Here is a 17965-nt window from a genome sequence, read left to right as displayed (position 1 = left end):
TGAGTTTATATGGCTAAGAGACCTCAAAGTGAGTCAGGAGATCATTCCAGAGGTTAAGCTTATGCATGTGTCAGCAGGATCTCATTGACTGCAAAGGTAGATACTACCCCAAATAGTGGGACTCATGAGGACTCTGGAGACATGCAGACGCTATAATCAGGGCTGATAGGTCAGTGCTTTGGTGCCTTACCATTAGGTCCTACTTCGGAATTTATGCTCCCCAGTGTGACAGAGCTGGACTCAATTGTGGCTTCCCTACATATGACTCTTCTGTCCTAATATTTGAATCTATAATTAGTACTAAAGTTGATATGTGTACACCCAAGAGACTTAAATCTTTGGGTTGTCCTTGCACCAGCTGGGCTCTGAATCTCAACAGAGTTGCAACACCTATACTGAAGTTCATTGGTCTCACCCATGAAAACAAGGAGGTGATGGTGGATAACTAACATGCCAAATAACTGAGACAGTCTAAAACTGCAAGCGAGTCCTACCCAGCATCCCCATGGGATCACAGCCCACTCTCAATTACAGGTGGAGTGGACATCACCATCCCAGAATGCTCAGGATTGGGGAACAAACTATGGACTAAAGTAGACTTACTGGTATTCTACTATAGACTCACTGTGATTTTAACAATGAAAGAAATTATATCATTGATGTGGATGCAGTGGCCACTGGAGGTGTTGAGGACAGAGAGAGAAAAACAGGTGTAACACAGGGACATTTTCATGACTTGGGAATTGCCCTGAATGACATTGCAATGACAGATTCAGGCAACTATATATCTTGCCATAACCTACAGAATTGGGTGGGAGAGAGGGTAATCCATACTTAGCGGCAATGCTCCAAATTGTGTTCATCAATTGCAATGAATGTACCTCTCTAATGAAGGATGTTAGTGTGGGAAAATACGGGAGGTATGGACAATGGAGCATATAAGAATCCCCTATATATTTTATGTGATATTTGTGTAACCTAAGTATCCTAAAAAAACAAAAACATATAAAAAATAAAATAAAATAGAAAAAGAAACAATAAAAACCCAACAGATTTCTGGTAATTTGCATCAGTACCCATTTGGTTGGTTAATACAGAATTTGGTATCAGAAGCAGAGTATTGCTTTAGAAATTACCAAAAACGCTGTAATAGTTTTATAAATAGCCAATGGGTATGTTTTGGAAGAATTAAGAGATGCTTGATATAAAAGGCCTAGATTGCACTGAAGAGATTTTTGATAGGAATATGGAGCCTAAAGTTATTTCTGATAAGACCTTAGAAGGAAATGATGAGACTATTATTGGAAAATGGAAGAAAGATGATCCATGTTTTAAAATAGAAGAAATCTTAAGAAGATTGACTTTGATATGATATGGAAGGCAGAATTTTAAATTATGAGCTTGGACATTTAACCAATGAAATTCCCAAAATAATGTAGAATATGTAGCCTGACTTCTATTTGCAGTTTATACCAAAAGTTATAGGAAAGAGATAAGCTGGTCACTGTATTATTGGACATGAAGAAACCAGAAACTGATTCTGGAAATTCCTAGCCTCTGGAAGTCAAGCCTACAGATAACAGTGCCTCTTCTGAGGAAATAACTATACTTGGAACTTGTAAGTCAGTGTAGCTGTTTGGCATTATTTATGAATTCCAAAAATAGATACTGGATTATGTTTGTAAATTGATCTGTACCTGGGCATGATTAAATTATGATTATTACTTTGCTTGGGCCACTTTATTAGGGTGTTAAAAGACCCAGCAAAGGACAGAGTTGGAGTTTTGATGCTGGAGTTTTGATGTGGAGCCTGGGGAAATAGACACAGAGGAGGATACAAGGAAGTTTTTGAGCTGGAGCCTGGGAAGTGAACACACAGGAGAACAAAGAGGACTAGAGACAGCTCCTTAGACATGACAGAAGCCCTGGAGAGAGAGACAGAGCCAGTCACCTGATAGTCTAGAGCTGGCCTTTTGTAGAAAAGCAAAGACTAGAGAGTCTTATAGTCTATAGCTGATCTTGTGAAGAAAACAAAGAAGCTGAGTTGAGAGAAAAATGAATCCCAGGAAGAGAGGAACCCAGGAAGCCTGAACCCTGGAAGATGTCAGCAGCCATCTTTCTTCAAAACATGGCAAAGGACTGGTGAGGGAAGTAACTTATGCATTATGGTCTGATAACTGTAAGCTTCTACTCCACACAAATATCCTTTATAAAAACCAATCAATTTCTGGTATATTGTATCAGCACCCCTTTTGCTGTCTAGTATAGTCAGGATTGGATAGTCAGTACATGCCCCCAGGGTTGGTGAGAGGAAAGTCAACACCCCAGTATTCTGACAAGTGTGGAGCTGTTCTCCATAGGTCAGAGAGAGTGAGGTTCAAAGCCTATTGCTCTGAGAGGCTTGAACCTGTCCACTATAGATTAGGGAAGGCCAGGTCACCAATTAGGGAAGGCCAGGTCACCAACTCACTGTTCTGAGAGGGTTGGGCCTGTGTGCCAGAGATTAGAGAGAATTTTTCTGTCAACTCCCTTTACTAAGGGGGTTGAGATTGTATCCCATAGCTTGGGGAAAGAGTGGCCACAACCCCAATATTCTTGGAGGGTGAAGTCTGGGGCTCAGTCACCACCCAAATTCTTGACAAAGGTGGAACCAAGAAAATGACCATTGAGCAAGACTGTGGAAATGGTGGGCCCCTATTAGGCCCCAGGGAGAAGAAACTATCATCTTAAGAATGACTTTGAAATCTAATGAGGTTTGCCCTGCAGGTTTCCAGAATTGTTGGGTACCAGTGATTCATGTATCCCTACCAAATTCTCCTTATGATTATGCCAATTATCCTATGCCTGTCCTGCCATATATTGGAAACAAATAAATAGTTTTGTAAGTTTCACAATTCTACAGCCAGAGAGGACTTTGCCCCAAGAAAAATTGTATTTCTATAAATAACTGTGATATGCTTTTATACTTAACATAACTAACTGAAAGGATTTAAAATTTTTGAATATTGTAAAGTCTTTTTGGAATTCATATGGTTGAGTATGGCAGTTTCTGATTAGTTCTGAATTCCAAAAAGAGAGACTATATTTTTAAACTGGTCTGTTCCTATAGGTGTGATACCATTTGATTGTATTAGATTTAGCTGAGATGTCTTTGATTAAATTATGTTAAGATTGGGCTTTTCATTCAACTACATCAGTAGGGTGTAACTCAGGTTAAGTCCCTGTCCCCTTGGTGGGCTGATATGAATGGGCACTCACTCAAGAAGACCCACAGAAGAAGATGCAAGGGAAGAGAGATCTTTGTCATGACACAGAATGGAAGAGAACTTTGATCCTTTAGCCCTGGGAATAGAGACAAACTCTATGCCAGCCAGTAGCTGAGAGAAAGGGAAGCTGAACCCTCACAAAGATCTGCAACCATCTTGATTCAACACATGGCAAATGATTTTGGTGAGAAACAAACCATGAGTTTGGCTCTTTAGGACATTTTAACTGTAAGCTTTTGCCCCAAATAAATACCCTTTATAAAAGCCAACTGATTTCTGGTACTTTGAATCAGGACCCCTTTGGCTGACTTATACAGTCCCCAAGAGGTCATAGATGCAGACAGGAGAGATAACTGAATATGGCAGGAGTGGGGGCCATGGACATTTTGACTACTGCCCCATGTAACTTACCTGAGTCTTCGGGGCCTCCTTACACCTAATCTCATATTTATTACTCCCATTTAATGATGGAGTGTGGCTGTGCACTTCCAAATTTGTGACTATTGAGTCAGGCAATATCCAGTACAAGGTGGACAGCCCTGGTTGTATAGCAAGTTTATGTGTTTAGTCTCTACTAAGGCTAATAGGAAGCTAAAACTTTTTCTTAAAAAAAAAAAAAAAAGAATAGTTATCCAAAGGTTATGGCAGGGCTTTCTCCAAAATCCTGAGGTTCTATGCTGTGATTCACTTATAGTGGTCTGCCAAATGCTCCACAGGTCACAGGTCATGGAATCAAAGTGAGAACTCTGCCAGTTGTTAAGTGTGTTTATTCCAATATGTATTCCACAACTGGGAAAATATACAGAGGACAGATTCAAGGATGCATTGGCCATCTCTGGGTCACTTTAAGCATTAACTCCAATTTCTTATACCCACCCCATTCCCTGGCAAGAGGAGATTGAAATATATAATACAAGATATGACTGATAATTACAGAAAAATGAAATTACAATGAAACAACTATAAAAGATATAAGATAACTTCTTAAGTTTGACAATTAAACAAAACTACTATAAAAATTTTAAAAAGTCAAATATGATTTCAAAAAAGATAAATAAATTATTCAAACTAAATGATAATGAATACACAAAATGCATGCAATTTTGCAAAGCAGCTAAAGCTGTGCTTAGAGGAATTTTATGGATCTAAGTAACTATATTTGAGAGAAGAAAAGCATAAGATACATGACCTAAAGTTGCAATTTATAAAACTAGAAATATTGGAAGAAAGAAAACACAGTGTAAGTGAGAGAAAGGAGATACTAAAGATAAGAGCAGAAATCAAAGACATAGAAATGTGACAAAAGCAGAGAAAATTATCAATACCAATATTTGTTGCTTTGAAATAATACAAGAACTGATAGAATACAAGCAAGATTTAGGGAATAAAACACAAAAACATAAATTACCAATATCAGAAGTGAAAGATCACTTCTTGCTATGGACTGTACAGCCAGAAGAAGGAAGTACACCTTGGGGAAGTCATCACTTTTAGGGGAAGAGTGCCAGTTGCTGGGTACACCAGGAAAGGAATGCCTTGTGGAACAGAATTAAAGATTTTTTGTGTCTTTCCTGAACCTCTACCTAGAGCATTTTGGAATTGGTGTGTGCCTCCTTTGTGGGTCACTAGTCCTGTTTCTGTTGGGTAATACTGATGAATCAAGTGTCAAAAAATTAATGCAAAGCCAATTAACCACAAAATCTTAGACAAAAGAGAGAATCTGAGTTTCAGAGTAAACTCCTCAAGATAAGCAGATGCCCAGATATCAGTAAAAATCATAAACCATACTAAGAAACAGAAAAATAGAGTCCAGTCAGAGGAGCAAATTAAAAGTTGGAAGAGATACAGAATTTAGAACAACTAATCAAAGATGTTCAAGCAAATCTCCTACAGCAATTAGAGATGGCTAAAGAGATAAAATATATTAACAAGAAACTAGATGATCAAAAAACAGGAATTTGAAAGTTTGCAAAGAAAAATAAGGGATCTTATGGAAATGAAAGGTACAATACATGAAATTTTCAAATGCCCTAGAGTCACACAAGAGCTGATTTGAAGAGGGAAAAGAAAAGATTTGTGAGCTTGAAGATGGTATGGAAATTAAAGAAAGACAAAATAAAGGGGAAAAAAGAATGTGGGGATGCTTCATTAAGTCAGCTATCAGTTGCCTCGAAGGGAAGATGACACAGAACGTCACAAAATAAAAGACAGAGAGACACAAGAGAGGCGGTAAAGATCAGACCAGGGGACTCAAAGTTTTTGGAACTGAGAGCCCCAACCCTAGTTTCCACATTGTATTTATTTGAAAGCTAATGAGCAGCTGTGGGCTACAGGAAGCAACCTGTAACATCTACAATAGCAGGAAGCAACTTGCAACATCTACAATAAGGTAATTTACAATAACAGGAAGCAACAAATAGGTAAGCCAGTTTGCCACAACATATCCCCCTTTTTGTTTTTATAAAGCAAGGAGGGCAGATTAGGTGGTTTCTTACTGCCTCATACCCTGAAGGGCTCATTGTGTGCTTATTGTTTAAGTAACAATGTCAAATCAGGAAACAGCATTTTATATATAATCCACAATCACAGCAGATTATACAAAACTGTCAACTAGCATATGATTTATTTCTCATTGGCTTAAGATTTCTTACCAGCAAGGCTATCTATATAGGCCAGTACTTGATCAAAAATGACCTCATTTCCCCCAATTCATAGTTTGAGGCATAGGCAATGACAAATTATTACTTCCCCATTTGGGGCTGCGGGGTAGCTGGAAGTTTGTCACACAATTTCAATGCCTTTGTCGGTCCTGCTCTTAGCATCTTCATTGGACTTGGGGCCACAATTCAGTGTTGAATTAACTTAATCCATTATTGTGAGAACCCATTTTCCAGACAGAAAACAATAGTTGTCTTGCAATGAGTCCCGATGTAGTGTCTGTAGCAGTGAAAGCATATCCTGCCCTTCCCAAGAGCAGGAGGGGACCGATGCCACAGTCATTGAAGTGAGCATGAAGGACACCCATGTGTGAAGTCCACAAACTGCCAGTGAACAACAGACAGCTGGAACCACTGGGCTAGGCCCCACAAAGTCTGGCATTCATGATGTTTGCCCCCCTGGTGGAGCCACTCTGCTTCTTCTCAGGTCTCAATTGTATGGCTCTGGATCTTCATGAGGCAGTCTTCAGAGTAACCAGACACTATTGGGTTAAGTTTTTCACTTTTAGCAGGGCTTCCTATGCTGCACACAATTGCTTTCTTATATTAGACTTATTGCCTTTTCCCACAATTGTGACTATAGCACAAGGGGTACTCAATTGGAATGTTGCCTTTGCCACAAACCCCACTCAAAGCCAATATTGGTGTGGGCCATATCCAATTAACAGGCTAAGTCAATATCCACTTTCTTCCTGCCCCCCTTTTTTTCACAGGCTGCTGGAGGTCCTCCTACTCCCATGAAGGACCTTCCCTAATTAACATATCTCAGTGAGGGATTAAAGATTTTTAGTATTCCAAAAATATTACAAATTCTATCAACATGACAAGACATACATTGTACTACATCAATTACAGCAGAAAGAATAGTTTTGTCTTACCTAACCAAGCACTTAAGAATTTGATAGAGTAGCAGGGACTTTACAGCTTGTCCCAATTGTTTGCCTATTCCAGGCTCTTTTTTTTTTTTTTGTCTTTATTTACTTTTTAATGTTACATTCAAAAAATGTGAGGTCCCCATATACCCCCTACCCCCCTCACCCCAATGCTCACATAAAAACAGCCTCCTCCATCATTATGGGACATTCACTGCACTTGGTGAATACATCTCTGAGCACTGCTGCACCACATGGTCAATAGTCCACATTATTGTATACACTCTCCCTCTCCCCCTGTCCACCCAGTGGGCCACGGGAGGACATATAATGTCCAGTAACTGTCCCTGCAGTACCACCCAGGACAACTCCAAATCCTGAAAATGCCCCCACATCCACTCTTCTTCCCACTCTCTACCCTCAGCAGCTACCCTGGCCACTTTCTCCAAATCAATGCTGCATTTACTTACATTACTAATCACAATAGTTCCAGAATAGAATATCAGTAAGTCCACTCTAATCCATACTCTAGCCCTCCATTCTGTGGACCCTGGGATGTTTATGTCCACTCCACCTCTATATCAAGAGAGTGCTTAGATTCCACTTGGATGATGGATGCAATGCTCCTGCTTGCAGTTGTAGGCACTCTTGTCTCCCTGGTGTGGGGTTGACCTTCTTCACTTCCCTGTTAGCTGGCTGGAGTAAGTCCAATAAACAAGAAGGTAGGAGTTGCAAGTCTGTTGAGGCTCAGGGCCTGGCTATCACATGGACAGTCCAGAGATTCAGGTCCCCTGAGTGTACACTAAACTCCAGCACCAAAAACAGGTCCAGTAAAAATAACAGAAGAGGCTTGTGAACAAAGGTCACATTTGAGTCCAACTCCATCACACTCAGGAACACAAACTCCAAAGTGGGGCCACTGACATGGCACTGAACTCCATCTGCCATGGTCATAGAACCTGTGGGTCCCTGTAGCTTTCAGAATAACCAATACCTTGGGTTGTATGTACTTTAGCTGTCTCTGGGACTCTGCTGAGGTGTGCATAAAGGTGACCCTGCTGATGACCTCCCGGCTCTTTTTTGGAGACTCATAGCCGTCATTTGTCCTTTCCATTTCTGCCTTTTATTCAAGGTCAAAAAGCATTTTTTAACTCCTGGTACTACCTGTAGGCTGAGATATTCTGCTGGTCTGAGTTGACCCTTGTATTCAAGGTCATTTTCTAGTTACATCATCAGCTCGTACTTGGGAGTAATCCCTCAGCACCAGGGAGGCTCATCCACAGGAGTCATGTTCCACACTGAGAGGAAGGCAATGCATTTACATGCTGAATTTGGCTTAGAGACTGGCCACATTTGAGCTGCATGGAGGCTCTCAGGAGGTAACTCTCAGGCACCCTGCAGCTCTAGGCCTAGTTCTTATTTCAGGCACACAGGTTCACAAGCATCATCATTAATATCAAGGGCTCATTGTTGGGCCATCCTTCTTTATTGGTCTTAGCCATTGCACTTGGGGGATGGTTGCTGTTCCATTAGGGAATGTGATAGAGCTCCCCTGTTTAGGAACTCAGCACTCCTTCAGTTGTTGTTTTTAACTGTAGCCACGAAGAAAATATCCAAACATTTTTATGTACCCTCTATATATGCCCTGGAGAACTCCCAACCATGTGCCCCCTATCAATAACATCCCACACCAGTATTCCTCCCCTGCCATTGTTGTACCTCTCTGTGGTCCAAAACTTCTTTAGATATAGAATACATACTGATAATTTAAAGTAAAAATAAATTGGGGTATCAAATTATTTAAAAATGAAAAAGCTTTGTTTTTGATATTTTTGCCTTCCATCACTGCAATAAGTGTTGCCCTGTATGCACATTGGCAGGGCAACTTCTTCCATCTCTTCCTCAGTGTCTACATCCTTTCTTTTTCTTTTTTTTTTTCCTAATTATTAAGCTTGTCTTCACAAAAGTTTTAGATCACAGTAATTTATATACACAATATACGGTACTCCCACATATCCAACATCAGACACTTTGTCCCTTCCCCAGCAATAATCTTTTTACATGCTCATACAATATTTACTGCATCTGATGTACAGATATTGAGATAATAGCTTTCCAACAAGGTTACACTTGGGCTTACATTATGGTTTATATTTTAGACTATGCAATTTTCTACATTTTTAGTTATATTATGTTTTACATTATGATTTACATTTTAGCCAGTAGACCCCTATATATTTTTGGTGTAATTTAACATGTTCTTGCATAATCTTGTGGAACACTTCAATTGCCCCACAGTTACACTGACTCCATCTATTCAATACCTCTTTTCCCCTCCCCTCAGGGTCCACAGTGACAATCAATCATCATTACTTGAAGGGCTATGTTCTGAGATACATGCAACAATGTTGAGGGCTTTACATGCTCGACTGCCTTAATGCATTGGGAGCCACCATTTCTCTTGAGAGATACAATACCCTTTTTGGAGAACTTCACTCCTCGCCTGGATGTGGGTATACCTTCACTCTCATTGTATGGGTCTCCATCCAATGATATAATCCACTATGACAAAATGACCACTCACACACTCCCTAGAAGCCTGTCCTGTGTCGAATTCTCCCCTTTAAGCATCTTAAACAGGTAATCATCCTTATATATTTGAAAAAGTTTTCTCAACATTATGCTCTCAACCACATACCTGACAATCTCCTATGTTAATATGTTCCCCCACACTCCCCCAATTTCTTCTGCCATATTATCCATCCTCCCATCCCTAGCCCCTCTCAAACATGCAAAGCCCCACCCAGAAATATCCCTATGCCCCCATTTTATCCCTTCCCTAAACAAATACTTATCTCCAGGTTATCATAGATTTCACCCAGGTAGGTGTCAGCTTGCAACTTTCCTCTACCTCCAACTTCCTTTAAGCCTATCATCCAGTCTCTAGCTCTCTGAGGCAGCTTGGATTACTTATTTCCTATCACCGAGTTCTTGTAGTATTTGTCTTTCAATGCCTGGGTTGCTTCACTCAACATAAGATTCTCAAGATTCATCCATGTTATCACATGTGTTTGTACTGTATTCATTCTTAAAGCTGAATAGTATTCCATTGTATGTATATTTTATTTATCCATTCATCTGTTGATGGGCATTTGGGTTGATTCCAACTTTTGTCAATAGTGAACAATGCTGCTATGAACATTGGTGTGCATATATCAGGTTGTGTCCTTGTTTTCAGCTCTACTGGGTATATACGCAGCAGTGGAATTGCTGGGTCATATGGCAAATCTATAGTTAGATTTTTGAGAAACTGTCAAACTATGGTCCAGAATGGGTGGATCCTTCTGCATTCCCACCAGCAGTGGATGAGTATTCCCATTCCGCCACATCCTCTCAGCACTTGTAGTCTTCTCTTGTTTGTTTGTTTTTTTCATAGCTGTCAATCTTATGTGAATAAGATGGTATCTCATTGTAGTTTTGATTTGCATTTCCCTAATAGCTAGAGTTTTGGAGCATTTTTTCATGTGCTTTTTAGCCATTTGTATTTCTTCTTTGGAGAAGTGTTTGTTCAAATATTTTTCCAATTTTTTAAATGGGCTGTTTGTCTTTTTATTTTCAAGACATAGGAGTTCTTTATATATGTAGGATATAAGTCTCCTATCAGATATATGGTTACCAAATATTTTCTCCCATTGTGTAGGCTCTCTTTTCACTTTTTTGACAAACTCCTTTGAGGTGCAGAAGGCTTTAATTTTGAGGAAGTCCCATTTATCTATTTGTTCTTTTGCTGCTCGTGCTTTGGGTGTGAAGTTCATGAAAGCATTTCCTATAACAAGGTCCTGTAGGTGATTCCCTACATTGCTTTCCAAATTCTTTATGGTCTTGGTTCTTATATTTAAGTCTTTGATCCATCTTGAGTTGATTTTTGTGTAAGGTGTGAGTTTGTAATCCTCTTTCATTCTTTTACATGTGGATATCCAGTTCTCCAGGCACCATTTGTTGAAGAGGCCAATCTCTCCTAGTTGAGAGGGTTTGGTGGCTTTATTGAATATTATATGACTGTATATATGAGGATCTATATCAGAACTCTCAATTCAGTTCTATTGGTCAATGTGTCTATTCTTGTGCCAATACCATGCCATTTTCACTACTGTAGCTTTGCAGTATGTTTTGAAGTCAGGTTGTGTGATTCCTCCAGTTTCATTTTTCTTTTACAATATGTCTTTGGTTATTTGGGGCCTCTTTCTTTTCCAAATAAATTTCATGGCTAGTTTTTCTAGTTGATTAAAGAATGCTCTGTTAATTTTTATAGGGATTGCATTGAATGTGTAGATCAGTTTTGGTAGGATAGGCACCATAATAATATTTAGTCTTCCAGTCAATGAACAGGGAATATTCTTCCATTTATTTAGGTCTTCTTTGTTTTCCTTGAACAGTGCTGTGTAGTCTTCTGTGTATAAGTTTTTCACATCTTTGGTTAAATTTATTCCTAGGTATTTGATTTTTTTATTGACTATTGTAAATGGTATTTGTTTCTTATTTCCTCCTGAGATTGCTCATTATTGGTGTATAGAAATGCTACTGATTTTTGCACATTGTTCTTATAACCTGTGTCATTACTGAACTCATTTATGAGTTGTAAAAACTTTCTTGTAGACTTCTCAGGGCTTTCTATGTGTAGGATCATGTCATCTGCAAATAATGAAATTTTGACTTCTTCCTTTCCAATTCGAATGCCTTTTATATCTGGTTCTTGCCTCAGTGCTCAAGCAAGTACTTCTAAGACAATGTTAAATAGAAGAGGTGATGGTGGGCATCCTTGTCTTGTTCCTGATCTTAGAGGGAAAATTTTTAGGATTTCACCATTGTAAATGATGTTGGATATGAGTTTTTCATATATACCCTTTATCATATTCAGAAAATTTCCTTGTATTCCATTCTTTTGCAGTGTTTTTATCAAGAAATGGTGCTGTATTTTGTCAAATGCTTTTTCTGCATCTATAGATATGATCATGTGAATTTTTCCTTTATTCTGTTTATATAGTGTATTACATTGATTGATTTTCTTCTGTTGAATCATCCTTGCATACCCGGAATGAATTCCATTTGGTCATGGTGTATAATTTGTTGAATACAATAAGGAAGTATTCTGTTGAGTATTTTTGCATTTAGGTTCATTAGAGAAATTGGTCTGTAATTTTACTTTCTTGTGGTGTCTTTGTTTGGCTTTGGCACTAGAGTAATGTTGGCATCATAGAATGAGTTAGGTAATGTTCTACTGTTTTGATGTTTTGGAAGAATTTCAACAAGATTAGTGTTAGTTCTTTCCAGAATGTTTTTTAGAATTCAGCTGTGAAGCCATCTGGCCCAGGGCTTTTCTTAGTTGGGAGATTTTTAATGACCAATACTATCTCTTTACTTGTGATTGGTTTGTTGAGAGCCTCAATTTCTTCTTTCATCAATGTAGGCTGCTTATGTGATTCTAGGAATTTGTCCATTTCCTCTAAATTTTCCTTCTTGTTGGAATATAGCTTTTCAAAGTATCCTCTTATTTTACTCTTAATTTCTGTGGGGTCAGTGGTGATATTTCCTTTCTCATTTCTTATTTTGTGTATTTACATCATCCCTCTTTTTTTCTTTCTTAATCTAGCTAAGGGTTTGTCAATTTTATTGATCTTCTCAAAGAACCAGCTTTCTGTTTTGTTTATTTTTTCAAGTGCTTTCTTATTTTCTATTTCATTAAGTTCCTCTCTGGTCTTTGTTATTTCTTTCTTTCCTCTTCCTTTGGGGTTCCTTTGTTGTTTTTTTACTTATTCCTTTATGTCCAATTCGTTCTTCAATTTTAGCTCTTTCTTCTTTTTTGATGTATGAATTTATGGCTATAAATTTCCCTCTCAGTACTGCTTTTGCTGCACCTCATAAGTTTTGGTATGTTGTATTATCATTTTCATTATTTTCAAGATAGTTATTAATTTCTTTTGAGATTTCCTCCTTGACCCACTGTTTTTCTTAGAGTGTGTTGTTTAGTTTCCATATCTTGGTGCAGAATCTGGACCTCTGGCCCTTGCAGATCTCCAGGTCCATTCCACTGTGGTCAGAGAAATTATTTTGTATGATTTGGACCTTTCTGAATTCATTGAGCCTTTCTTTGTGGCCTAGCATATGGTCTATCTTGAAGAATGATCCATGTGCACTTGAAAAGAATGTATATCCTTCTGTATTTGGCTGTAATGTTTTGTATATGTCTATTAGGTCCAGCTCCTCTAATATACTGTTCAAAGTTTTTGTTTCTTTAGTGATTCTCTTTTGAGATGTTCTGTCCAAAGTTGGTAGTGGTGTTAAAGTGCCCCAGTATAACTGTAGAGGCATCTATTCATTCACTCAGTTTTTCCAGTATTTGTTTCATGTATTTAAAGGTGCCCTTGTTAGGAGCATAAATGCTTATGTTTGTTCATTCTTCTTAAAAGATTAACACTTTCCTTAATATGTAGTGTCCATCTTTGTCTCTCACAATTGTTTTGCATTTAAAGTCTATTTTGTCTGATATTAATATAGCTACTCCTGCCCTTTTTTTGGTTATTGTTTGCTCAAGATTGTTTTCCAGCCATTCACTTTCAACCTCCCTGAATCTCTGGGTCTAAGATGAGTTTCTTATAGATAGCATATAGATGGGTCATATTTCCTTATCCAATGTTCCAGTCTGAGTCTCTTGACAGGTGAGTTTAATCCATTGACATTAAGTGTTATTACTTTCAAGGAATTACTTTTATTAGCCATATTTTCTTTGGATTGGTGTTTGTCATATTTTGCTTGATGTTTTTTTCTCTTTGTGTCTTTTTTGTTGCTATTACAATCTTGTCCAACCCTGTCTATCTTGTTTTTTTTCTTTCTTCCTGCACAACTCCCTTTAGTATTTTTTGAAGAGCAGTATTCTTGTTGGCATACTCTCTTAGTTTCTATTCATCTGTGAATATTTTGAACTCTCCATCATTTTTGAATGCTAACTTTGCTGGATAGAGTATTCTTGGTTGGAAATTTTTTTCTTTTAGTACCTTGACTATATCATACCACTGCCTTCTTGTCTCCATGGTTTCAGATGAGAAATCAGCACTTTATCTAATGGAGCCTCCCTTGTATATGATGGTTCTCTTTTCTCTTGCTGCTTTTAGTATTTATCCTTTCTCTTGAGCATTTGATAATTTGGGGTAGGCGTGTTGGGATTTAAGCTTTTTGGGGTGTGTTGTGTGTGTTGTGTTCCTGGACATGTACATCCATCTCCTTCAGTAGATTTGGGAAGTTTTCAGCCATTATTTCCTTCAACACCCTTTCTGTCCCCTTTTCTTTCTCTTCTCCTTCTTGGATGACTGTAATGCATATGTTTGTGCATTTTGCATTGTCATTCAAGTCCCTAAGTCCTAGCCAGATTTTTTCTTTTTATTGATCAGTTTTACTGTTTGATTTCAGATTTACTGTCTTCCACATCTCTAATTCTCTCTTCTGCCTCTTCAAATCTCCTGTTATTTGCTGAGAGTGTTTTTTTGATTTCTTGAATTGTCCTGTTCATCACCATCAAATCCATTATCTTTTTGTGTATTATTGCAATTTCTTCTGTATTCTCTCCAAGTGTTTTCTTCATATTCTTAATCTCTTTCTTCACTTCTATTCCAGGCTCTTAAAATACCATTGTATCTGATGTTTCTTATTATGGTCACTGCCACAGGTTTCTTCTCTGGAGCCAGATTCATTGCTATCAGGCCAGGGCAGAAATCCTTGAAGAACTGCAAAAGTCCATTGTTGCCTTTTTCACACAGTTTTTGCATTTTTTGTATTCATTTAGGTTGATTTTACTTTTACAAAATACATTATCTCACTGAATGCTACCACAATACTTTTACAATTTGCTATATGCATACTAGTTTTGTCTCACATTTTATTTCTGATTTTATAAAACTAATCATTTTATTTTAGGACAAAATACACCTTATTAAATTTCAGTTAGCATTCCCACAAACTTTTACCTTTTTCAATATTTGCTTAGCCTTTACATCTTTTATTTTACCCTATGAAGAAAAATAAATTATTCATTTTAATTTAAGGAAGAACTATTTTTTTATGAAGAGACATATTAATTCTATTAATCAAGACTCACAACTATAGAGATCACATTAATATTTTAAACTTAGGTAATAATATAAGGGCTTATTGAATTTTTTGGCCATTTGAATAGAGCTCTTTCAGAACCTTTTATTTATCAAATTATATTACCATTTGGAGGTATCAAAATATACACTGACAATGAACAATCCCCAAAACAGTTACAACATACACTAAAACAATTATAACACACACACACTGACACTGAACAAACACAAAAGCAGTTTCAAATCTATTAACTTAGATTTTTTTCATTGCTTTCTTTTATAATTGCACATTTCTTTTGTAGGTTTCCTCCTCTCAATTTCCTTCTTAATCTCTTTCTGTCTCTTTATTCCTGTTTTTCCACAGATGGGGATATCCCCTGGAAGCAAGATAACAGGTTCTGCCATAGGGATATCTACAGCTGTGCTCCTTACCATGGCAGGGGATAAGTCAAGGGCACCACAGAGTATAGGAGAGTGCCAGGATTGCTCTGTTGAATGGGGAAAGCCCCCTTTTGAAATGGGGCTAGGAGCAGGCCCTGCTGGAAGTTTCCTGACAAGAGGGTGCCATCTTTATGGTATTTAGACCAACAGAGGTTAGACCAATGATATCCTTTACCACAGCCGGGACACTGCTCAGGTCATTTCCAAGCTGAAACATTCTGTCTGAATGGTATTGTTTTTCCCTCAGACCCTTTCCAACAACCTTTTTTCACCTGACCAGTTTTTCCACAATTAAAGCATTCTCCAGAAAACTTTTTATTGCTTTTCATTGTTGCCATAGCCTGAGCCATCATTGTAGCATGGTGGCCTTCCATCCCTACATTCTGGCACAATTTAATATACCCAGTCAAATCCACTTTCCCTTTCATAATCCCTGTAGCCTCCTGACAATCCTGATTAGCATTTTCATAAGCCATTAGCTGCAAAATAGTATCTGCAGCCTCTAACTTTTTGACCTGCTTTTTGATAGTCTTTTGTAACCGAGCAATAAAATCAGAGTAGGGTTCTTTAGGTCCCTGTAATATTTTTTAGAATGACACTGAAACCTGGCCTTTAGCCTCAATCTTTTCCCAGTCTCTTAAGCAACAGCACTGAACCTGTGCAATGGCTTGATCATTCATCGCTAATTGTTGATCTGCTTTTGCCCAATTCTCCACCACCACTAACTGATACAAGGAAATGGGGATACTATGATCTCTATTATGAGCTGCCTGAGTCTCTACATGATCAGTCCACCAGGTTTTTAATTGTAAAACTCTACAGACCCTAAAGTGATGTGTGCTAATGCAGACCAGTCAGCCTGTCTAGAGTCTTCAGCCAACCCTTGCACTGTACCATAGGTAAAAGGAGAATTTTTACCATATTGTTGCATGGCTGCTTTTAACTCTTTCAAAATTTTAAATGGGAAGGGTTCATGAGTGAATTCATAAATTCCATTTGTATTTTGAGGGTCCACTCCAGGAGCTATTCTTTCTCGTACAGTGACCAGAAAGGCCATTTGAAGAGCCTCCAAATCACCCTCCCTTCTAGTCTGTAAAATACATTGTTGTAAAGCTGACAACTTTGGCTAAGCATCTCCAGGCATAGGAGGGGGAGGACATGTCCGTGGGGGGGAGGGAGATTGACTTTCTAAAGTCAGTTAATGGCAGAGCTGATGGCAAAATAACTTTAGATTTAGTATCAAAAAATTCAGATGGAGGAACTTCCTCTATCTTCTTTTTTCTCTTCCTCATCTTCTGTTTGTGAAGGTTCCAAAACAGATCTAATTATAATCAAAGTGGGCCAAATAGTAATAAGGACTGGAATACCTTGTACAAGTAATTTTTCTCTTTTCCCACTTTTTCCCAGTCTCTTAACTCTAAATTTCCTATTGCTAGGAACTCTGAGCAATATTTTTCTATAACCTGTAAGAGTTCCAAAATACAAGGCTGAGTGACCTTAGCTCCTTCTGCTTTGAGAAGTTGTTTCAAGAGACATACATATAGGTGATATTTTGGTGAATTGTCTCTTTTTCCCATTGTAACCCTGCAAAAACACACCTGAGAATGCCCTTACTTACTGAGGACTTGGAAGGTTTTCTCTACCACTCAGGGCTTTATGCCATTTCCCCACCTTTTAGTTTCACTCCAAGCAAGACTTCTTCCCTTCAGGTCCCTGTTCAGGTGCTAGTTGCTGCATTAAGTCAGCTATCAGTTGCCTCAAAGGAAAGGTGACACAGAAATTTGTGAAATAAAAGACAGAGAGACACAAGAGAGGAGGTAAAGATTGGACCAGGGGACTTAACAGCTTCTGGAACTGAGAGTCCCATCCCTAGTTTCCACATTGTATTTATTTGAAAGCTAATGAGTAGCTGTGGGCTACAGAAAGCAACTTGTAACATCTTCTACAATAGTAGGAAGCAACTTGCAACATTTACAATAAGGTAATGTACAATAACAGGAAGCAACAAATAGGTAAGCCAGTTTCCCACAACAGGGGGATTATGGAAAGATGGCATCAGACTAACAGGACAGCTCAATGCTCTCATAAAAACAATGGAGAAAGAGCCAAAAAATTTCTGAGGGAACTGCCTTGGGGGTCAGCAGGACCCACTGCTTGACAACTCCCAAGAAGGTGAGGGAGAGAGAGATGAAGAAATGATAGTAACAAACCATTGTTATCAAGTCCCCATGGCATCCAGGAAGGACTCCCCTGGATAACTGCAATTTTGATAACTTAAGTCCAGCAATTTTTAAAGACTTAGAACAATTTGAACCAAATATCAAAAAGAGCTGTGAAAAAAGCAAACAATAAGATATCGAGAGAAACAGGCCAGCAGAGTGAATTTACCAGCCTATTCAAATATCTAGACATCAGCAAAAAATTGCAAACCATAATAGGATATAGGAAGAGATGGCCTAGCAAAAAGAACTAACCACGTATCCTCAGGAGACACAGGATTTAAGACAATTAGTGATAATCACCCCACT

Source organism: Dasypus novemcinctus, chromosome 21, assembly GCF_030445035.2.
Source record: "Dasypus novemcinctus isolate mDasNov1 chromosome 21, mDasNov1.1.hap2, whole genome shotgun sequence".
NCBI lineage: Eukaryota > Metazoa > Chordata > Mammalia > Cingulata > Dasypodidae > Dasypus > Dasypus novemcinctus.
This window is presented reverse-complemented; position numbering follows the sequence as displayed.